At 40.4% G+C, this 19,463-nt stretch overlaps 1 protein-coding gene across 3 annotated transcripts in view; it reads left to right on the top strand.

Moving 5' to 3' along the window:
• The window catches only part of LOC307017619 (protein phosphatase 1 regulatory subunit 29-like), a 339,917-nt gene that overhangs the window by 107,483 nt on the left and 212,971 nt on the right, over positions 1–19,463 (top strand). For all 3 annotated transcript variants that reach the window (XM_079647257.1, XM_079647255.1, XM_079647256.1), the window contains exon 2: positions 18,673–18,993. The gene's annotated coding sequence lies outside the window, so the exon portion shown is untranslated. The remainder of the gene's footprint in view (positions 1–18,672; positions 18,994–19,463) is intronic.

Genomic DNA, 19,463 nt, shown 5'->3' with positions numbered 1-19,463 from the left:
GCCTCCCGTTTATTCAATTTCTGCTTCATCATTGTAGCTCATCTGATTGGCTGAGCATCGAATCATTGTTACTCAAACATACAGGATGACACATGCTCTCACAAAGATGTTGATATTGTTGACCTCACTAACATCTAAAGTAAAAAAACACCTTTTGCTATTTATGGTCATTTCCTGGAAAAAGTAGCAGCTTCAAGGTTATGGCTAGAAAGGATCCGTCTAGTGTAAAACTCTCGCGAGAGTTTGCAAGTCACGTGGCTGAATGTTTACGTTTGGAATGCAGCCTTTCAGTTACGATCGTTAACATCAGTTGGCCACAGCAACTGATGATGAGAAGCTAAACTATCTATTAATGATGTAAATGACAGGGAGTGTGATTGTTGAAATAGGGTGTTAGCGGTCTTGCTGGTGTTCAAAGAAGAATGACAACACTGTAGATCACCAACACTATGGTTTATTTTTTATTCACAGGCAAGTCAACGTTGTCGCAGTAAAAGTCCCAAGATAGCTCCTGGTGCAGTAAAATGTTCCCTTGCAGTGTTTCGCTATTATGTCTGATGTTTCTCTATTAATATTGCTGCTGCATTAATGTGTATGTTGCATCATGTTACTGCTGTAGATGTGTTTCCGAGCCGCTTCGATTACAACGAGAGTTACAACGAGAACGTGACGTCATATTTACACTAGACGGATCCTTTCTAGCCATAACCCAGCTTCAAGGGGAAAGTGTGATGTTTAAAATTCAGCTCTCAGCAAACACCAGTTATTACAGATAACAAGGAAATCATTGTTGCTCTTAACTTCAACTCAGCAGGTGTGTAACCTTTCCCTGCACCGCAAACAAATCACCCCCCCCCCCCCATAACAAACTGTAAACAGATAAACAAATAACACATCATACTGTAACACTGCACCATACAGTATTTTATTGTGTTGCTCTGTTGGAGGAGGAGCCTGTGACCCAATATGTTCATCGTCATAACTACACTGTAGCTATGTACGCATGACTAATAAAAGCCTTGAACCTTGAACAATAATACATTATTAATCTATAGTAAATTAAAATACAGTTGCATAAGGAACACCATGGCTTTAAAGTCACGAAATAACTAAAGTAGAGACTGCAGTATTAAAACATGGATTCTCAGTTTAATATTTAAATAAAAAGAATAAGCAGAAACAGAGTAAGACAGCATGCAGTTAATTTGCTCTAAGACAAGTCAAATGAATCCAGGAACTAAGTATAATTAACTTCATGATGAATCATCACAGGATTAATGCAACAACTGCACTGCGGTTCAGTGATGAAGCGGTAAGTCTTGTTCGAATCAATTAACTTGTAAAGAAGGGAACAGGAAATGAAGCGTGAGTTTGGAGAAGGCTGCACTTCTTTCCTCAGGTACGGAGCTGTGTGTCTGTTCTGTTAAACACCTGGAGGCTGTTCTCTGTTCCAAATCCATGTCAGTGAATCCACCGTGAACTACTAGGGTCCGTTCTGAGAGGACTAGTGGATTAAAGCCATTTGGGATAGCACAGCTTCAATTTCATCCTCCCAACAAAACGTTTCTGTCAATCCCCCGAGCCCATCCAAACTGACAAAATTGGAGAAGGTGTCCAGGGTGATAGGAAAAGCACTATCTGAGTAAAATGTATCAATATATATTTATTTAAAAAGCTTGAGGGGCAAATTGAATCTTTCCGGTTTTCTATTCAAGAGAGGTTCAATTTAACTTCTCTCTATTGCCAAACAGGGCCGTATTAAATCGACTGTTTAATGGGATACAGCTGCAGGAGGAGGTTTAAAATACAAGGCTATCAACTAGGACTTCATTATTGTAACAAATGACAGAATATAATTATAGAAATTACCAAGCTGCAACCTCAATTGAATAGTTAATGCTAATGCTAGTGCTAATGGGGATCCTAAGAAAGGGAAAGAAAGAAAGGAATGTCTGAAAACCAAAGCCGATGCCAAAATGAACGTTATACTAATAGCCAGGTGAATGGCAACTGCATTAGTTGCACAGACACATCAGATTGTATAGAATTCTATGAAAAAATGACCTTACTTTTCAATACATTTAACGCCAAAGCTAGTAGTTAGTTAAAAAACTCTTTCTGCAGGACCCTCTTTTGCAAATGATCTCCTGCTTACCCAAAATACACACTCTCAGACAAGTCTTTTTATAAACGTTATAAACAACTGTTAAATCAAAATTAACAACTCACTGAATTATTTTTCATTTTAGCTGACACTGTCAACAAAATAGACTTAGAGATAGTTTAATAAAACTTGATGGTCCAAACTCAGAACAGAGACAATTAGCTATCCGTTAGCCAAACCATTGCTAGACATACACGTTATATTGTTATTGGACAAGGTTCAGGGGAAACAGGTGGTTTTCAGTATCCTTTACTTTTTTATATGTAAAAAATGTTTTCCAAGCGCAGATGTTTGAGCACCACCTTAGGTCAAGAGATCTCAGCAGGGGGGATTCAAAATGGAGGAATACATTTTAAGACTGAGGCACACTGGGCTAAATAATCAGTCTGGAAATCAACAATAAACCCAACCAGACAGCATTCTGTGTGATCACGGGTAAGCATGGTGTGGCGAAGAACAACTGTCTGCAGCTTTGAAACCGCGCGTAATCACAGCAAACAGCTCCCTCCGGGGTGTAATGGCTTTTATATAATGGCTATTGACGCAACTGCAGTTAATGAAACATTTTCTTAAAGTACTATAAACGTATAAATACAAATAAACCAAAGCAAATTGGATTATGTTTGTTTTAGCTTTCAGGTTAGCACATGAGTTGGAGCCTGATAGAGAATATAAGTGCAGCTATTCTCGCCTCTTTGCCAGCTCTTAGAGTCCTATTGTCAACCCGTAAATGTTGAGTACTTCAAAGTTTTATGATAGAAATGAATACTACGGGTCCTAAGCACATAGAAACTACCGGATGCTAACTTGCATATATAAAGCAATTTGCACAATTTGCATAATTTGTGTTAATTAGCATGAATTAGCATTATAGCCTATGTGGACAATTATTAAAAACATGGCTTGGCCGATTTGGGGTCCCTTTCTGACTTTCTAGGTATCAATAATGGCAATTATAACCATAAGATGCCAATATCTGTACTCTTGTTGTGCTGAATTTGATGAATTTTGCATCGATTTCAAGATTTAGGGGACTCATTTGGATTGTACAGATTGCCTTTTTATTAGAAAATAAATGTCCACAGTAGAGATAACAATTTTGATCTTGTGCTCTCTATATCCAATGGTCACAACACTACTCATGGTTTTCAAAATCAGCCCATCGGGACTACAAATATGGCCACTTAATGGTTTAAACAAAACAAAATGTATCCGTAAACTGTATGGATTCAACCTCCTCATAACCCCCCAAGTCAATCCAACATTTTCCAAATCGCCAAAGTCATTTTTTTTACTATTTTTAAACATACATATGCTATAATGCCATTCATTTGAATTAACGCAATTTATGCTAATTGTGCAAATTGCCAAAGATATGCAAGTTAGTGAGCTCCTATGTGCTGGGGACCGGTACTATACATTTATATGATAAAACGTTGGTGTACTCAACATTCCCGTGTTCACTGTGATGGCAACTAGACTACCATCTGGTTTAAATCATATCAAAAGTGTATTGAAGAGTCTGTATCTCTCAATCAATTTGGAAGACCTGCAGCTGCCGTCTGAATATCCACACCCTGCCGTACGGTGCTGTTAGAGATCATTCATGTTGAGCGATGATGACTGAAATGATTGGAACACATCTTCCATATGTCACCAGTTAGCGTTACCGGCTTACGACCAGTTCAGTCATTGGATAACGGGCGCGGGACGTTACGAGAAGCGATGCGTATCATTGGGTGGGCCAACCCCATTAAGCACAGGTCATCCAGATGACTGATTACGCAGGAGGAAGCACGCTCTGGCCAATCAGCCTTTTAAAAGAGTATTATGCAAATGAGCATCATGAATGCAGGAAAACAACCGTATGTAAATGACACCTGAGGTGATACTCGGTACAGCTGAGCCAAAGTGTATGTCTGTAGGTATAACAGTAGAAAGGAAATGTAAATAATTGGTTTTGTATTTCATTCCCAAATGTCAGGGATTATTGTTGATCTCACAATATGCACCACAGGCAGGGAGAATGGGCTGAATACATTCAACAGAAGAATGGTTGATTATTTAGATTTCAAAAATATGGCACATCCTCAAATAAGCTAGCTTTTTGGCAGAGATTTCCATGAGACATGTTTAACCATTCTCGTATCGTCACAATAAAGGTTAAAGAGGCCATATCATGCTTTTTGTGATTCTTTCTTTACTGTTAGCCCCATGCAAAGGCTACAGACACTACATACTGATATACACCTGAACACCAGCAGGAGAGGACTCTTTAAAGTAGAGACACTACATACAGATATACACCTGAACACCAGCAGGAGAGGACTCTTTAAAGTAGAGACACTACATACTGATATACACCTGAACATCAGCAGGAGAGGACTCTTTAAAGTAGAGACACTACATACAGATATACACCTGAACACCAGCAGGAGAGGACTCTTTAAAGTAGAGACACTACATAAAGATATACACCTGAACACCAGCAGGAGAGGACTCTTTAAAGTAGAGACACTACATACTGATATACACCTGAACATCAGCAGGAGAGGACTCTTTAAAGTAGAGACACTACATACTGATATACACCTGAACATCAGCAGGAGAGGACTCTTTAAAGTAGAGACACTACATACTGATATACACTTGAACATCAGCCGGAGAGGACTCTTTAAAGTAGAGACACTAAATACTGAGCAAAGTAGGGCCCCTTTAAAGGGTTTATAAGGGGTATTTAAATGTCTTGTAGTTCCAACCCTAAGGTCTGTCAAATGTAACCTTTCAAATAGATGAGACTCTAACACTGACCCACTGACTAATACCATTAGTCAATAGCAATGTGGCAGTTTTCCTTCAAAACATTTGCTTGAGAAACAAGTTTATTTAGAGACAGAGACAGTAGGTATTTACATTCTTCTGGTTCCACCTCCAAAGTCTGTCACGATCTCCCACCTACTCCGCTCTGCAAAGGGCTGCCATATGCTTTTCTGACTCTGTTTTTGTTGATTTTGTGCGCAGCGGTGTTCATATTCTGATCGCCCACCACATCCTGCCCCCCCACTGACTCATTGGCCTGTCGCGTGGGGTTTCCATGCCAACTTCCACCCCAGGCAGCAGCCCTAATTGGCTCGCAACCATGGTAATGGTGATTTATGAGAAAAAGAAAACAACATCCAAGACTGATAACGAAACAGATTTAAAGGTCATTTGGCCATGTATACAAAACTAAATGATGTTTACATATATTAAGACGCTTAACGGTCATTTACAAGAATCCAGTGTATTTAATATGTCCCTGCTTATCTTATTTGGTTTGTTTTTCATGAATCAATGTCCTGTTGCTTTAGTCCTAATAGGATTTGTGTGACTCCATGCACACATTTCATTGGCTTACCCCTTTGAGGAAGGCTTCTACCTACAGGGAACATGTGCAAAGGTAATTTGGTGTCATTAACTCAGGCAACATCTGATCCAGAAGACATGAATTAATTGCATACTCAATTTTAGGGATAATTTGGGAGTCTGTGGTCCTCTATGTGTGATCAGTCCCTACCAGCCAAGACATACACACTCATTATGCCCGCTTGGCACAACTCTAGGGTATTCAAAGTGTGTTTGCAGTTTTTACTTAAAGGTTATTGTCATCATTTGTTTACCTCTACAAACTAAGAAAGAGCTTACCTGTTTACTTTTGTCCTCAGCTGTTAGTTGAAGTAGTTCCCCATTGTCTCATTTTCTTTGTTACATAATTGAAGGTACCAAGACGTATGTATTTATTTGTATTATTAAAGTTGCCCCCTGATATGCTGTGTCTGCACTAACTTACTTCAAGTATGTTGGCTAAAATAGACAATGGTAAGACACACCTTGTTAGTCATCGTTGGATTGATCTCAGCCAAAGATAGCCATAGAGCTTTGTCATGACCAATTAGGAAGGGTCGTAGAAACCTCCCGATCAATTAGGGTCAATAGGAGCACAAACAAACTCATTGAATCACATGACTCTTTGACCGATGTTACGCAACCTAGGTAGGCCTGTGGGAACAATTGTGTGCATAAAACAGGCAGATCCTGACTATTGATTCTATTATTGAACAGTTTATTGAACACTGAAGTTGACTTTCCGCTTCTGCACACTCAATCATTACGCTTGCATTGTTTCGAAAGGAAGGTGCCACTAATCGAAAAAAGTACACACCCATCCCCATCCATCCCTCCATCTTCTACGGTTATCCGAGTCGGCTCGTGTGGTTTCCAGCACATCTGGTTCTTTCGCATAGAAATATAAGTAGAGAAGTCAGCTGTTTGGCCGCGGGCCGCATTTATGGAGAGCTTTGCTGCTCATACATTTTTAAGGTTTATGCTGAGTGTGTGAATTTAAGATGTAGATGGCAGGGTAATATCCAGGCTACGCATCGGTGTTGTTGATCCTGTATTTTTGGAAGCGAGTCCAGTTCAAATTAATTTTCCCAAACTTGCAGATTTTTAAAGTTGGATGCTTACAGGTAACAACAACTGTAAGGGCTGGGGCTCTTTTTGAATGCAATCATCCCTCTATTTTTAGATACGAATAAATAAAAAACTGTCCATAATCAGAGACTAATTTTACTTCACGGTGATATCAGGTCATTCTGATTCAGAGTTTCAAAATAAAATATATATTTGAAATCTCGTATATGAGCCATCGTCCCTCTATGTACATCAGAATGTTAGGACTGCCGTCGTCCCTAAAATACTTGATTTTTAATACTAAATATCTTGGTTTCTTCTTCTTAGTTCTTAGTAGTTAAAAACATATTTTTGAAATGTATTTCCTTTTTTTCATTTATTTGCATTGCATTTGAATTGAGGTCATTCAAGAGTAACGGCCCGTCCACACAGCGGCGTGCGTTGAAGCTGGCCGGTGGGCGTGTCTGAAACTCGACCAACGACCAATCACATTAATCTCCCGCCCGGACACACAAGCAGCGGTTTGATTGGCTAGAGCTCGAACTGGCATATGATTCGATTGGCTGACGCTTCCGCCGAAGCTTCAAAAATTGAACATTGCTCAACTTTTGCAGGGAGCAACGCTTTTGAAGCTACACTTCGCTCCCACAATGCAGTTCGGCGAAACGTGACGTCACCCCATTCAAAGTGAATGGGCAGAAGTGTTGAAGCTTCAACGCACGCCGCTGTGTGGACGGGCCATGAGGGGAAGTAATCAGGTTACTTTGCTCTTACATTCTTATACTCGATAACTGATTGCACTTTTCACAGCTCTTTACAGCTTACATTTTTAAAGTTATCCTGCCAACCCTTGGAGTGGAAAGTGTTGGCAAATTCAGAGCGAGCACGCGAGTAATCCCCTCGGTGATGTGATGTTTTATGAATTGGGACCGAGAAGACAGAAAAAGAAAGTGAATAACAAGTGAAAGGGAAGAGGAAAGAGAGGGAAATGACAGGATGGAGAAATATGACATGGTTCAAAGTAAGAAAGAAGGGTAGAGATACGGAGAGAGGCCTTCTCTTTCTCTTTGTAATGTATTTTTAATACCTGTCCTGCTCATCAACCCTTTCTCCGGCTCTTATTCTGTTCTGAAATGTTTATCCATGACCAAACACACTCAGAATAAAATCCCATTCTTCTCCCTCCAATGCCTCCCTCCCACTTTACATCTTCCTCAACATTAGGAGTGCGTTGGCTGTATTCAATCTTTATTTGTATACTGTTGACTCATCTGTTTTGACGAGTTCGCCAAAATGGCTGTGCGTGCTTCCCCCCCCCCCCCACCAATCTTCCCCTGGCTGATCTTTTAAGGATATATGTTGAGCTATGGTGTGTATTGGTGTTTTTGCTGCCACTGTCGTTGGAAAATTGCCTAAAGTGTGCGTTTTATCGGCTTATTTTAACAATGTGATAGCTCCCTTTGATATTATTGCAGATCTGCTGTGAGCTCGTTAGCTAACCTAGTTATTTCAAATATATTGACAAAACATGTTTCGTCAAGTTAGGGAGTGTTTCCTAAATCATGAGCATGCTTTTGAAACTGTGGCACATTTCACCTAAACACAGAAAGTGTTCTGGGCCATCGTGTTCACTGTAGTTTTTTACCCTCAAATGGGCAATCACATACACATATATTTGGGGAATTTAATATATTCTAATGCCGAATGTAGCTAGGCTAATTTACACACACAATTGAAGGTTTTTTTTTTCAAAATGTGACTTTCTTTTCATCTCCTAAGATACATCGCCCATTTGTGTTGGTCATTTTTTATTGAACCTAAATTATACCCATGTTTTAAACACCAATCTTACACTCATTTTAACCCAACTTTTCACCCATGCTACAGCCATATACCACTCCTGTTATAACCATGTTACATCCATAGGACACCCATATTATGGCGCATTTCCACTACAGCACGGAGCTAGCTTTAAGCGTGCCAAGCCGTGCGGGGCCCGTTTTGGTTGCGTTTCCACTTGGCCTAGTTCCGGCTAGCGGGTACTATTTCACAGTTTTTCTGGCCCCATAAAATCGTGGTTCTAGGCCCAGGAACAACCAGGCTGAGTCGGGCTGAGTATGCTAAACTAGAGAGAGAATCACTGTCAAGGGGGCTACAACTACAACAAGATGAACATATCTGACCGTGATTTAATTGTAATACACGTTTCAAAAGGATGCCGAAGTAACAACATACTGACACCGGTTAGTAAAAACCATGAATTAATGCTTTGACAAGTCTGCAGACAGACGGCAGGAGAAAAACCTTTTAAAATGCGTGTTTTCTAAATGGAGATCGGCTAAGCTAACGTTGTATATGCTCCGACCGTCCACACTCACAGCAACGGCCTATACAGACATAAATAAACCAGCGACTGTATTCTCCATGACACAGACAGTCTGTGGTTTGTACTTGTTTAACTTTTGTCTAGTTTCTGAACAGATATGAGGAGCTGTGAGCTCTGAGGGCTAACTGCTAACGGCTGATGTTGGTTTTCTGGGGTTCTCGTTGAAGATGACGTTACTACAGTTACTGCCCCAGCTACTAAACTGTAATGGAAATGCGCCATAAAGTGAGCAAGTCCTAACGAGGCCTAACGAGTCCTAGCCATACCGAGCGAGGCCAAGCGAGGCCGTGTAGTGGAATTGCGCCATTACAGTCATGTTATACAATCACATGACAACCTATCTGACACATTCATTACACTGTTATTACACCTTTCTGTCCGTAGAATAAAAGCTTCAAAACACAAGTACATTTGTGAGGGCCTGTTGTATAACCTTATCCTCCAGGATTCAGAAACCATTAAAGGGTTGAATAGACTTTTGGCTCAGTTACATGTTCATATTCTCTAATGGCGAGATGCGATGAGCTTGAGCAGTAGATACATGTGTGTGTACTCGGGGTCCTCTAATGGCACCAAGGGAGTGTTTACATCAAGATGGAGCAACGGCCATTAACGTGTCCATATTTAATCCACATGCACCGTGTGTGTGATAATTATTCCCACTTTTCCAATCAACAGTGGCTTCATAATCCGCGGTTACGCTCCAGTGGAAGAACCCAGGGGCCGTTATGTTGATACAAGGCTCGTAATGTGCTATTAAAACGTAATGCTTCGTGGCTTCGTGGCTTCGTGGCGTCAAAACAACTCATCTAAGGGCAGTTATTACACACAGCGATGTTTTCACCGCTCCATTAACGACTTGAAGACAATTGATCCTCTGGAATAATTGCTCTTTGCTCGAGACAACAGCAAGCACGATTATTTGTGTTCAACTCGTCAAAAACGATTACATTTAACGAGTAGAGACTATTTTGACTGCCCCAGTGCACATCTATTGAAGCCGTTGTAGAAATAACTGGATAAGGTTATTACGGTTTATAGACCAATTCGACATCACATTTCTTGTGAGGCCCAGGTTAGACAATTCCTAACAAGGCGTATTTTAAAGTGCAGCAGAGTTGATTCAGCTTTAATTAGACAATAACGGATTCAAAGTAAACATGTTTTCCTACAAGTTTCAGTTTGATAATTGGGTCTGCAGTGGTTGTACTGCCTTCAGGAAATAGCCAAAGCCACACATCATCTGACTCTGAGAGAAAAAAAACAATGTTAGCTTTTTTTATAATACGAATCTGCCTGTGATACAAATGGAGCGCATTACAACCTTTAATAGCGTTACAAACTCACTGGAGTACTGAGCTTTCCTTAAAGAGGACATGTTCTGCTTATTTTCAGGTTCATATGTTAAGTGCCACTCCTTGGACATGTCTCTGTGCTTTAATGTTCAAAAAGCTCTTTATTTTTCTCATACTGTCTGTGCTGCAATAATCTTTTCACCCTCTGTCTGAAACCAGAGCCCAGTCTGCTCTGATTGGTTAGCTGGCCGGCTCTGTTGTGATTGGTCAACCGCTCAGACATGTTCCGCCCCTTAGCCTATCATGTACAATGTGTTGAGTTGCTAGCCAATAGAAACACCAGTGTTCCGTGGTGTTGTCACTATGTTCCAGAAATGTGGGATTTTAGCCTTTGCGGACCGTTTACATGCACTAAAAACCTATATAACACACTATAGGAAAGGGACATCCCCACATAGTATCATAGGGCCTCATTGGAATAAAGCCAGACATGATCCACTGTTTATCCAGCATGGATTTGACAACCATAGCATTTAAGTTTTAAATCAGATTTGAGCCTTTTTTCAAGTTTTTCTATTTAATATCTAATGGTCGGGTAGCAGAGAGACACATCAGTGGAATACAGGCCACTTTCATAGACCTCTGAATAGCTCTGTTTGCTGTGAAACACCTATTTCCCCCTACTTGCTTCTAATTGACCCCTATTTCAGGTCATTGAAGACAAATTATTTCTGTGGTACATACAACAGTTTTGTCAACATCTGAAAAGCTCTGGGGGCGTGCGGACAGATGGTGTTGTGGACAGCATCGGCCATGATTGCATTTTAACGGTTACTGTTGGTAAGATGGCTGATGTGTTGCATCTGGTGTGAAATCTGAGTGTTTTTAATGGTATGTAGGTTTGCTTTCTAGCTTGTATTTGTTCACACAGGGCTGACTAAGTATGCTTACTCATCTGAAAGTGAATACTTCCACTAAAGTGTCTTGAACTTTTTTTATCGTTTTTCTTTCCACAAGATGTTTCAGTGTGTGTTTGTGCTAAGTCAGGTTTTGGGTGATAGAAGAGATTGAAACCTGTGTGTGTGTGTGTGTGTGTGTGTGTGTGTGTGTGTGTGTGTGTGTGTGTGTGTGTGTGTGTGTGTGTGTGTGTGTGTGTGTGTGTGTGTGTGTGTGTGTGTGTGTGTGTGTGTGTGTGTGTGTGTGTGTGTGTGTGTGTGTGTGTGTGTGTGTGTGTGTGTGTGTGTGTGTGTGTGTGTGTGTGTGTGTGTGTGTGTTCGTTCTGGTAAATCAGCATGCGGCTGTGGCTTTGTTCCAATTGACAAACCGGTCAGAGAGTGTGAGCCCAGCCATGCTGGAGGAATTTCAACAGGCGGTTTAGAGTGGTGCACTGTGGGTAGTGACCAAACAGAGGGCCCTGGCTGTGTGGCGGTCATCCGAATGTCAACCACTCACACACTCAGACAAAGACAGCAGGAGACTAGATGCTACAAGCAATGAAAGAGAAGAGTGATTACTTTTTTTTCAGACTGAAAAACAGGAACTAAGGGATTGAGAGGAGAGAGGAAGTGTTGGGAAAATACTGAATGTACTCTTCCAATCTGAGAGTAACATGATAACAAAGGTATCCCAACTGTAGCTGTGAACATGACAGGATGTGTGATTACCTAGAAGAGCATCAGGACTGTTTGAGGCATATGATAGCTATGTGATTAACATGATGATTCAGCCTCTATGGAGAAAGACATATGACAAGCATGCTCATTTCTGAGGTGGAGCTAATCTGAAGTAAACATTGAATACTGCTTTCTACTCCTCCATCTTGTGACTGAGGAACTCCCTCTCTTGGATATCAGCATGTGAAGGACACTGTTCAGGAACTAGTTGATGCTCTGTATGTGATGACTCCTTCCATTCTGGAGAGGATCACAGATACATGGATCCTGAGACTGAAGCTCAAGCCGGGGACGAGAGATATTTTTCTAACAGGAAGAATAAGGTCCCATGTGTTTTCCTAACCACTTTTTATTTGAAAACAGTAATGGGTTTAAGGAAATATGTAAAGGTGAATTCATCAGGACAGAACAAGTGACTTCAATGACTCACTGTCCTTGTGATTGACAGCGTATGTAATTTATGTGTGGGAACGACTAAAAGCACATCTAGATACTTTGCCCTTGGTGTTCTTGTTCATGTTGTTTCCAGCTTTTAAAAACCTGGAAGCAGTGAAAAAGATCTCCTGTATATTACATGGTATATTGTTATTTGTATTTGGTTCCTCTCCTGTGATTGGTTAGCTGTCCGGCTCTCTTTTCACCCTCTGTCTGACACCAGAGCCCAGTCTGCTCTGATTGGTTAGCTGGCCGGCTCAGTTGTGGTTAGTCAACCGCTTAGAGATGTCCCGCCCCTTAGCCTTTCACGTGCAATGTGTTGGAGTGCTATCCACTAGCGTCACTCTTTAGTGTCCCCGGGATAGTAATGCTTATGTTATATAAGCATTACTATTATGGTCTACACATCTACTTGTGTGCATTGCACCATTCTAACATGTTGAATAAAAAAATACCTTAACACTTGAACCGCCAGAGATTTTTTATATCTAATACCGCCACCGGGGTCAAATTGACCCAGCATTAGAATGAATTGATTTTCAAGGTAAAAGTATTGCTTTAAAAAGAAAAATGGTCCTGTGGTATTGGTATTTTGACAAGCGATTTTGTTAAATTGTTTCGTTTATTTACGGTACAACATAGCATTTCGTGAGGCGGTTGTCGTTGTTTGGTTAAAAGCAAACAGCTGTTTGCTGCGGAGCGCACCGCGAGCAGTCTCCCGTGTCTTCACTACAGACTGTCGCTATCAATATATCTATCTATCTCTCTCTCTCTCAATCTATCTCTCAATCTATAAGGAACCGCAGTAGACAAAAGGCGTTGCTATAGCAACACGTCATGTTTGTTTACACGCAAAATCAATAGCGCAAAAAGGGGTGGGGTCAATATGACCCGCTTGGCGGAAATAGGTATAAATGGCAATTTTTTGGGCGATTTTTTCAATCTGACTTCATATTGACAATTTTTAACAACATAGCAAACTTTCAGGAAAAGTCACGGACTGGGAGACTTTAATGTTTTATTGAAAAAAAGTTACATACAATAAAAAACAGCTCTGGGCCAAATTGACCCGATTGGCAGTTCTAGTGTTAAACCCAACAAAACTCAGTAAACTTTTTTAAATTACTTAAAAGTAATTAGTGTCCTGTTCATATTTCAGCTTTTGGTTTAACTTATAGTGAACATTTCAAGACATATAAAGACTTTAGCAAGTGAGAGCACAAGTTGTCAAATGCTAAATAAGCACCATCACTTACATGATCTGCATTTGACGTTCACAATCCCCTTTTTTCTCGTGAATGGGACTATAAATGCTGAGTTTGCAAGAAGTTATCGGACAGCATAATCTCCTTTCCTTTGGTTAAGGATCGATACTAAAGGAGATAACGAAAGGAAGCATTGAAGCTCCTTTCCTATCTTCTTTTCGAACAGCTCTTATCATGGCTAAAACTTAGATGTTTCCGGGTCATGACGCTCCGTTAGGAAAAGTTCCTGAGAGAAAAAGACTGTTCGATCGCAGCCACAGTCATTAGGAGGGAAGAAAGTGGTGAAACTACAGAGAAAGATAACGAGAACACGACTCGGGCGCGGATGAAAGAGACGGAGAGATAGTTTGGGGCAGCGGGAAGGAGGAGGAGGACGCCGTGAAGACGAGTATTAAAGAGAAATGATTTGGCTTGCAGTGAGCAAAAGACAAGGAATGGGGGAGAAAAGAGAGTATGGTTGCCAGGGACAACAGTGTAGTCACCCACTCACCCTCCTGCCCGTGTGACTACGTTTGATCCTTCTTCCCCTTTAAAGTCTGCCTCACCTCCTCCTCAAAGCATCGCTTGTTATCTGTTAATGCTTCGTCCTTCCCTACCTGCATTTACGCGAGAGCTCAAACTGCAGGTGTGTCCATGACAGTGTGTGTGTGTGTGTGTGTGTGTGTGTGTGTGTGTGTGTGTGTGTGTGTGTGTGTGTGTGTGTGTGTGTGTGTGTGTGTGTGTGTGTGTGTGTGTGTGTGTGTGTGTGTGTGTGTGTGTGTGTGTGTGTGTGTGTGTGTGTGTGTGTGTGTGTGTGTGTGTGTGTGTGTGTCTACTTCCTTTTGCCTCGTTTTCCACGGACCGTCTACCTCCTCCACTCGTTGCCAAATCTGTACCCAACCAGCTGTTTCCTCCAACCTCCTTCTATCTCATTACCACTAATGTTATTCTCTTCAAGTGATCTCAACGGTTCGGGAGGGAAATAAGGATAGTTCTGGTTTGCTACGGGACTTTAATATTTGTAGTTTTGGCCAACATTATTATTGTCAATAATAAGAGATGGCAAAAGTACACACATCCTTTACTCAAGTAGAAGTACAGATACTCCTGATTAAAAATACTCTGGTGAAAGTAGAAGTACTGACTAAACTTCTTTACTCAAGTCAAAGTAAAGAGGCTTTGAAATGTACTTCAGTAAAAAGTACCCATAACTAGCAGCTGTTTTAAAGAGTACCTGACCTCCCTTTATATTAATAGAACAATAATGTCATTGTTAGCTAATGAATGTTTCCATGCTGAACAACGGCAACATGACAACGTTTCCATTGGTCCCTCTTCTTTAGAGAAGACCAGGAAATGATGGATACACGGATCGTGTTCAAATCAATAGGCACGCAATGACTCTAAATAATAATGATCACGCCACCAAACACACATTCAGACTAAAGGAACCAGCCTGGTTGGGAAATTAGAGAAGTAGAGAGTTCAGGTATTTGGGTTCAACATGTAAGAAGTAGAAAGTACAGGTATTTGGGTTCAACATGTAAGAAGTAGAAAGTACAGGTATTTGTGTTCAACATGTAAGAAGTAGAAAGTACAGGTATTTGTGTTCAACATGTAAGAAGTAGAAAGTACAGGTATTTGGATTCAACATGTAAGAAGTAGAAAGTACAGGTATTTGTGTTCAACATGTAAGAAGTAGAAAGTACAGGTATTTGTGTTCAACATGTAAGAAGTAGAAAGTACAGGTATTTGTGTTCAACATGTAAGAAGTAGAAAGTACAGGTATTTGTGTTCAACATGTAAGAAGTCAAAGTTAAAAGTTGTCAGAAAAATAAGTAGTGGAGTAAAGTACTGATACCCAGAAACATGTTCTTAAGTACAGTAACAAAGTATTTGTACTCCACTACTTCCCACCTTTGGAAAACATCCTCACTTTGACTGAAAAAAAATTAAAAGTCGAATCATACATGGGAGAAAAACTCCCTCCCGTCTCTTAAAAAACAGACTGTACTAGTCAAACCTAATGAGAAAATGAGGGTCAATGTTAGATCATTTTCCGCAGAGTGCCTTATAAGCATCCATCATTACCAGTCATTAAATCCCAAGTACTCCCATCAGTCTGTTTAGGAGTTCACAAAAGACTGATTCCTCACCCTCCATGTATTCTGTAATTCACATTTCAGTGCATACTGTAAGAGTTCCGTGAATTCCCAGGGTAACCACTTTCCACGGATTAACGCACACACCAAAACGTCCATAATTAAACTAAAAATAATATTAATAAATGGATTGGCCTTGTGTCAGAGTCCATGAAGGGTCAACAAATGCAAGTTGTAAAATCCCATTTGTTATTTCTTGTAATTGTAAAAGTAATTTCTTTCTGATATTTCTGTAAAAAAAGAAAAGAAAAAAAAAGACAAATGTGTCGTTGATGACGATGACCTAATATTTTATTCATAAGGAAAATGTATGCTAGAGGGGGTAGGACCAGAAACGTTTCTTTTTAAGCTTCTTCTTGCCCCTGTTGAACATGACTATTACTATTTGAGAATTTTTTTTTTTTTTTTTTTATTATTATTTTTTGTACTTTTTAATAATAATTATTATGAGTGAGAGAAAAAATAAATAATTATATATATATATATTGTTATTATTGTTGTATGTTTTGTTTCTGACATGTTAAAAAAAAAAGTTTAGATGCAGCCGACAGCCAATTAGGAGCATGGTAAAACAGAAGCGGCTAATCTAACAGTTCAATAGAGCATTCAGGACCCAGCAGGGACTAACGTTTAGAAACAGGCAATTGTATTGACTAAAAACCATTCTCATTAAAGAGAGTACCGAGTGCAGCTCACAACTTTAGTTCCTCTTGTTATGTGTCATTTGGATTCACAGAGACTGTCCTTATTTTGCACACATGGACTTAATGCCTCGTGTCTTTACACTGTTAAAACTCTAAATATTGCCAAGTATATTCGTCTCATTTCTAGTCAGAATATATCTGTACACTCAATATAAGACCTCATAACTCAAGGGGTAACAATGCAGTGAGATATAGGGTCTTGTTTTTCGACAATGCATCTTCAAAACTTCTTATTTTGTATCTCAAATGAAACAAGTTTTTTAAGCTGCTGTGATTTTTGTAAAAGATGGTTCATCTTGTTTTAACGAATAATTCGTACTTGATTTAAAAAAGCATGTCAGGCTTATTTTGTAACAACATTTACTGATCCTGGAAAGATACAGTTCAACATAAGTTCTCCCAGCTAATCACAAGATCTCCTTTATCTACATATCCCTACTTCAAGAACCAAGCAAATGTTCACTCGTTCTATTGGCAGACGTTTTTAATTATTACGAGCAAAAACACCTCGTTTTCATTATTATTTGTCTTAATTTTGGATCAGCATTTTATCCAGTGTATGAATAATTGAAAGCCCTCTGTGTGGATCCGTCTCCATCTCACTCAGCCCTCCCTTACTTCTAAACTCTCTTCATTCTTTTACTTTCTCCCACTTGTCCTCCCCCCTTCATCTCACCATGTCTCCTTCTCTTTGCTCCGATGATGGATCATGGCCTCAAGAACACTGTTGGGAACTGCGGTGGATCAAAACATCATTTTCACCCATTTTGTTTTGGCGGTGATCTAAATAGACTCTCCTTCCTCTTCTGCTCCTGGTGGTCCTTCAATCTCACGTGTCAATTATTTTCTCTCACTTATCAAACAATTATTTTAATCGTGCCGAACTTTCTCAAGAGATAAGTCCTTGATGAGGCTTTGTTTGTACTTTAGTTCCTTGTTTGAAAGCACTCGTAGCCCTTCATTTCAATTAAAACCTTGTTTACTTCCCCAATCGGCCGTTTGATTTAATAATCTCCTTCACACCACCTCCACACACACACTCAAGACCAGCGTGAGGTTTTAGTGTGTAACCCCCTGTGTCTCTTCATCCTCCCTCTTACCCTTTATTCTCTCTCTTTCCTCTCAAAGACACTGAAGCTCAATCCGACCCCCTCTTGTAACCTTTACTTAAAGCCGGAAGATTTACACATCGATGGAGAAAGAAAGGATGTTCTGCTCTGTTGATACCTCATATTATCTCTCGAAGGCTACACAAGCCCCGCCCCTTTTTACTAGGCGAGTCAGCTGACCCATGTCACTGCGCTCTGACATTTGAGTGGGCCAACGCATTTGTTCTCTCTTGACCAGCGGATGCATTTTTTTTTCTTGCTTGTGGTAAAACAAACCCTTGGTTCTCCCATACAATGGTTTTCCTGTGAGATGTTGATCAGGCCTTTGGGTTAAAGTGTATAAATATATCATTACATGAGATCAAGTCCGACCAAGTGCGCTCACCAGTTGCCGCAATTCTGTCCTTTATGAGAAAGGGTTCGAACACTTTCTCTGTGTTTGTTTAAAGGTCTCCTATTATACTGTTATCATGTTGTCCATGTTCAAGTAATACCCCTTTCCCGGCAGTTTAGTTAGCGACTATTCAGTATTTATTTTATTTTTAAGGGAAAACAGTGACTTTATTAAGTTATTTGAACCAATGTCCTTCACCCAGTACAAGCTCCAGTACATGGGCTATGCATACCAACTTTTCTAAGTGTGACATTCAGAAGAGTTGTTTAATAATCTGTTTATGTTGGTGGAAATAATCATTCAAATATTGAGTCTCATCTCTCTCGGTCTCCACAATCTTAAAGTCTTCTTCTTATCTCAGAGGTGAAGCTTGTTGTCGGCCAAACACAGATAAGGTGCCTGCGTACATAAGCAGACACCACCTGGTTTCAATCTGGTATGAAATATACTTTAACTATTAGGGAATAGCTTTACCAAACACAAGATCTCAATCAGGAATATAACCTTTTGAATGTGCACCTTATCAACGCCGTTTGTTTGATTCACTCTTTGAAGTGATTTGATCTTCATCTCCCTCTGCCCCTGCATGTTTCTCTAACTCAAATGTAATTCTAAGTTGAATCAACACCTCATTTCCTCTCTTTTCTCCTTTAGTTCTACATCTGAGGTTTCTTGATTTGGCCCGTGGGGACAGAACCAATTGCTGGGACAACAGCTGTTTGCCTGCTTGATGGACAAAGGAAAAGCAAATCGATTTGACAACGACACGCAGTGCAGACCATCAACAAGACTGCAGGTTTAACATATTCTGGGAGAATACAGCAGCATACAGACCATTTGAAAGGACATCTCGCAGATTCTTCGAAACAACTTCATCCTGATATATAGTCCGATTGATCCAATTCAAGACCCAGGAGGCAGGCTCTATCCTCCCAGCCTGTCCTCCAACGAGCAGGAGTTCAGTCTGAAGTAAAGGTAAGCGAGTCAACTCAAACTGTTCTCTCCGGTGTGAAAGCCCCTTACATTGCGGTGCAGATCTGCTGTCATTTCCACTCCCTATTCAAAGCCAGTGATGCATGGAGTTTCGAATAAGTCCGGTGCTTCGGGCTGGATTTGAGAGGCCTCGGCTGACGGCTCGCACACTGAAGCGCTTTTCAGCAAAGGCAGCTGACAGGGCCCGGTGGCAGTTCACTGTGAAAAGCAGCAGTACAACCGAATCTGACCAAACGAGGCCGGCCGGAGTCTGTTGCCATAGCAGCAGGTGCTGATCCATATGCATGACTAGAAAGAGATTTTGTAAAGGTGTGCTGTGGAAGGAAAATACTTTTTTTATATTTCTGCTGGATCTGTGGAGGAAACAGATCGGTGGCTTTGACTCGGTGTCAAGGTCAAGTTGAATTTTTTTGCTGCTGCAATGGTGCATGATGATGAAACTTGCTGACATT

Source organism: Notothenia rossii (genome assembly GCF_949606895.1).
Source record: "Notothenia rossii genome assembly, chromosome: 1".
Classification (NCBI taxonomy): Eukaryota; Metazoa; Chordata; class Actinopteri; order Perciformes; family Nototheniidae; genus Notothenia; species Notothenia rossii.
Note: the sequence above shows the minus strand (reverse complement) of the source record. Positions and strands in the feature narration are given on the sequence as shown.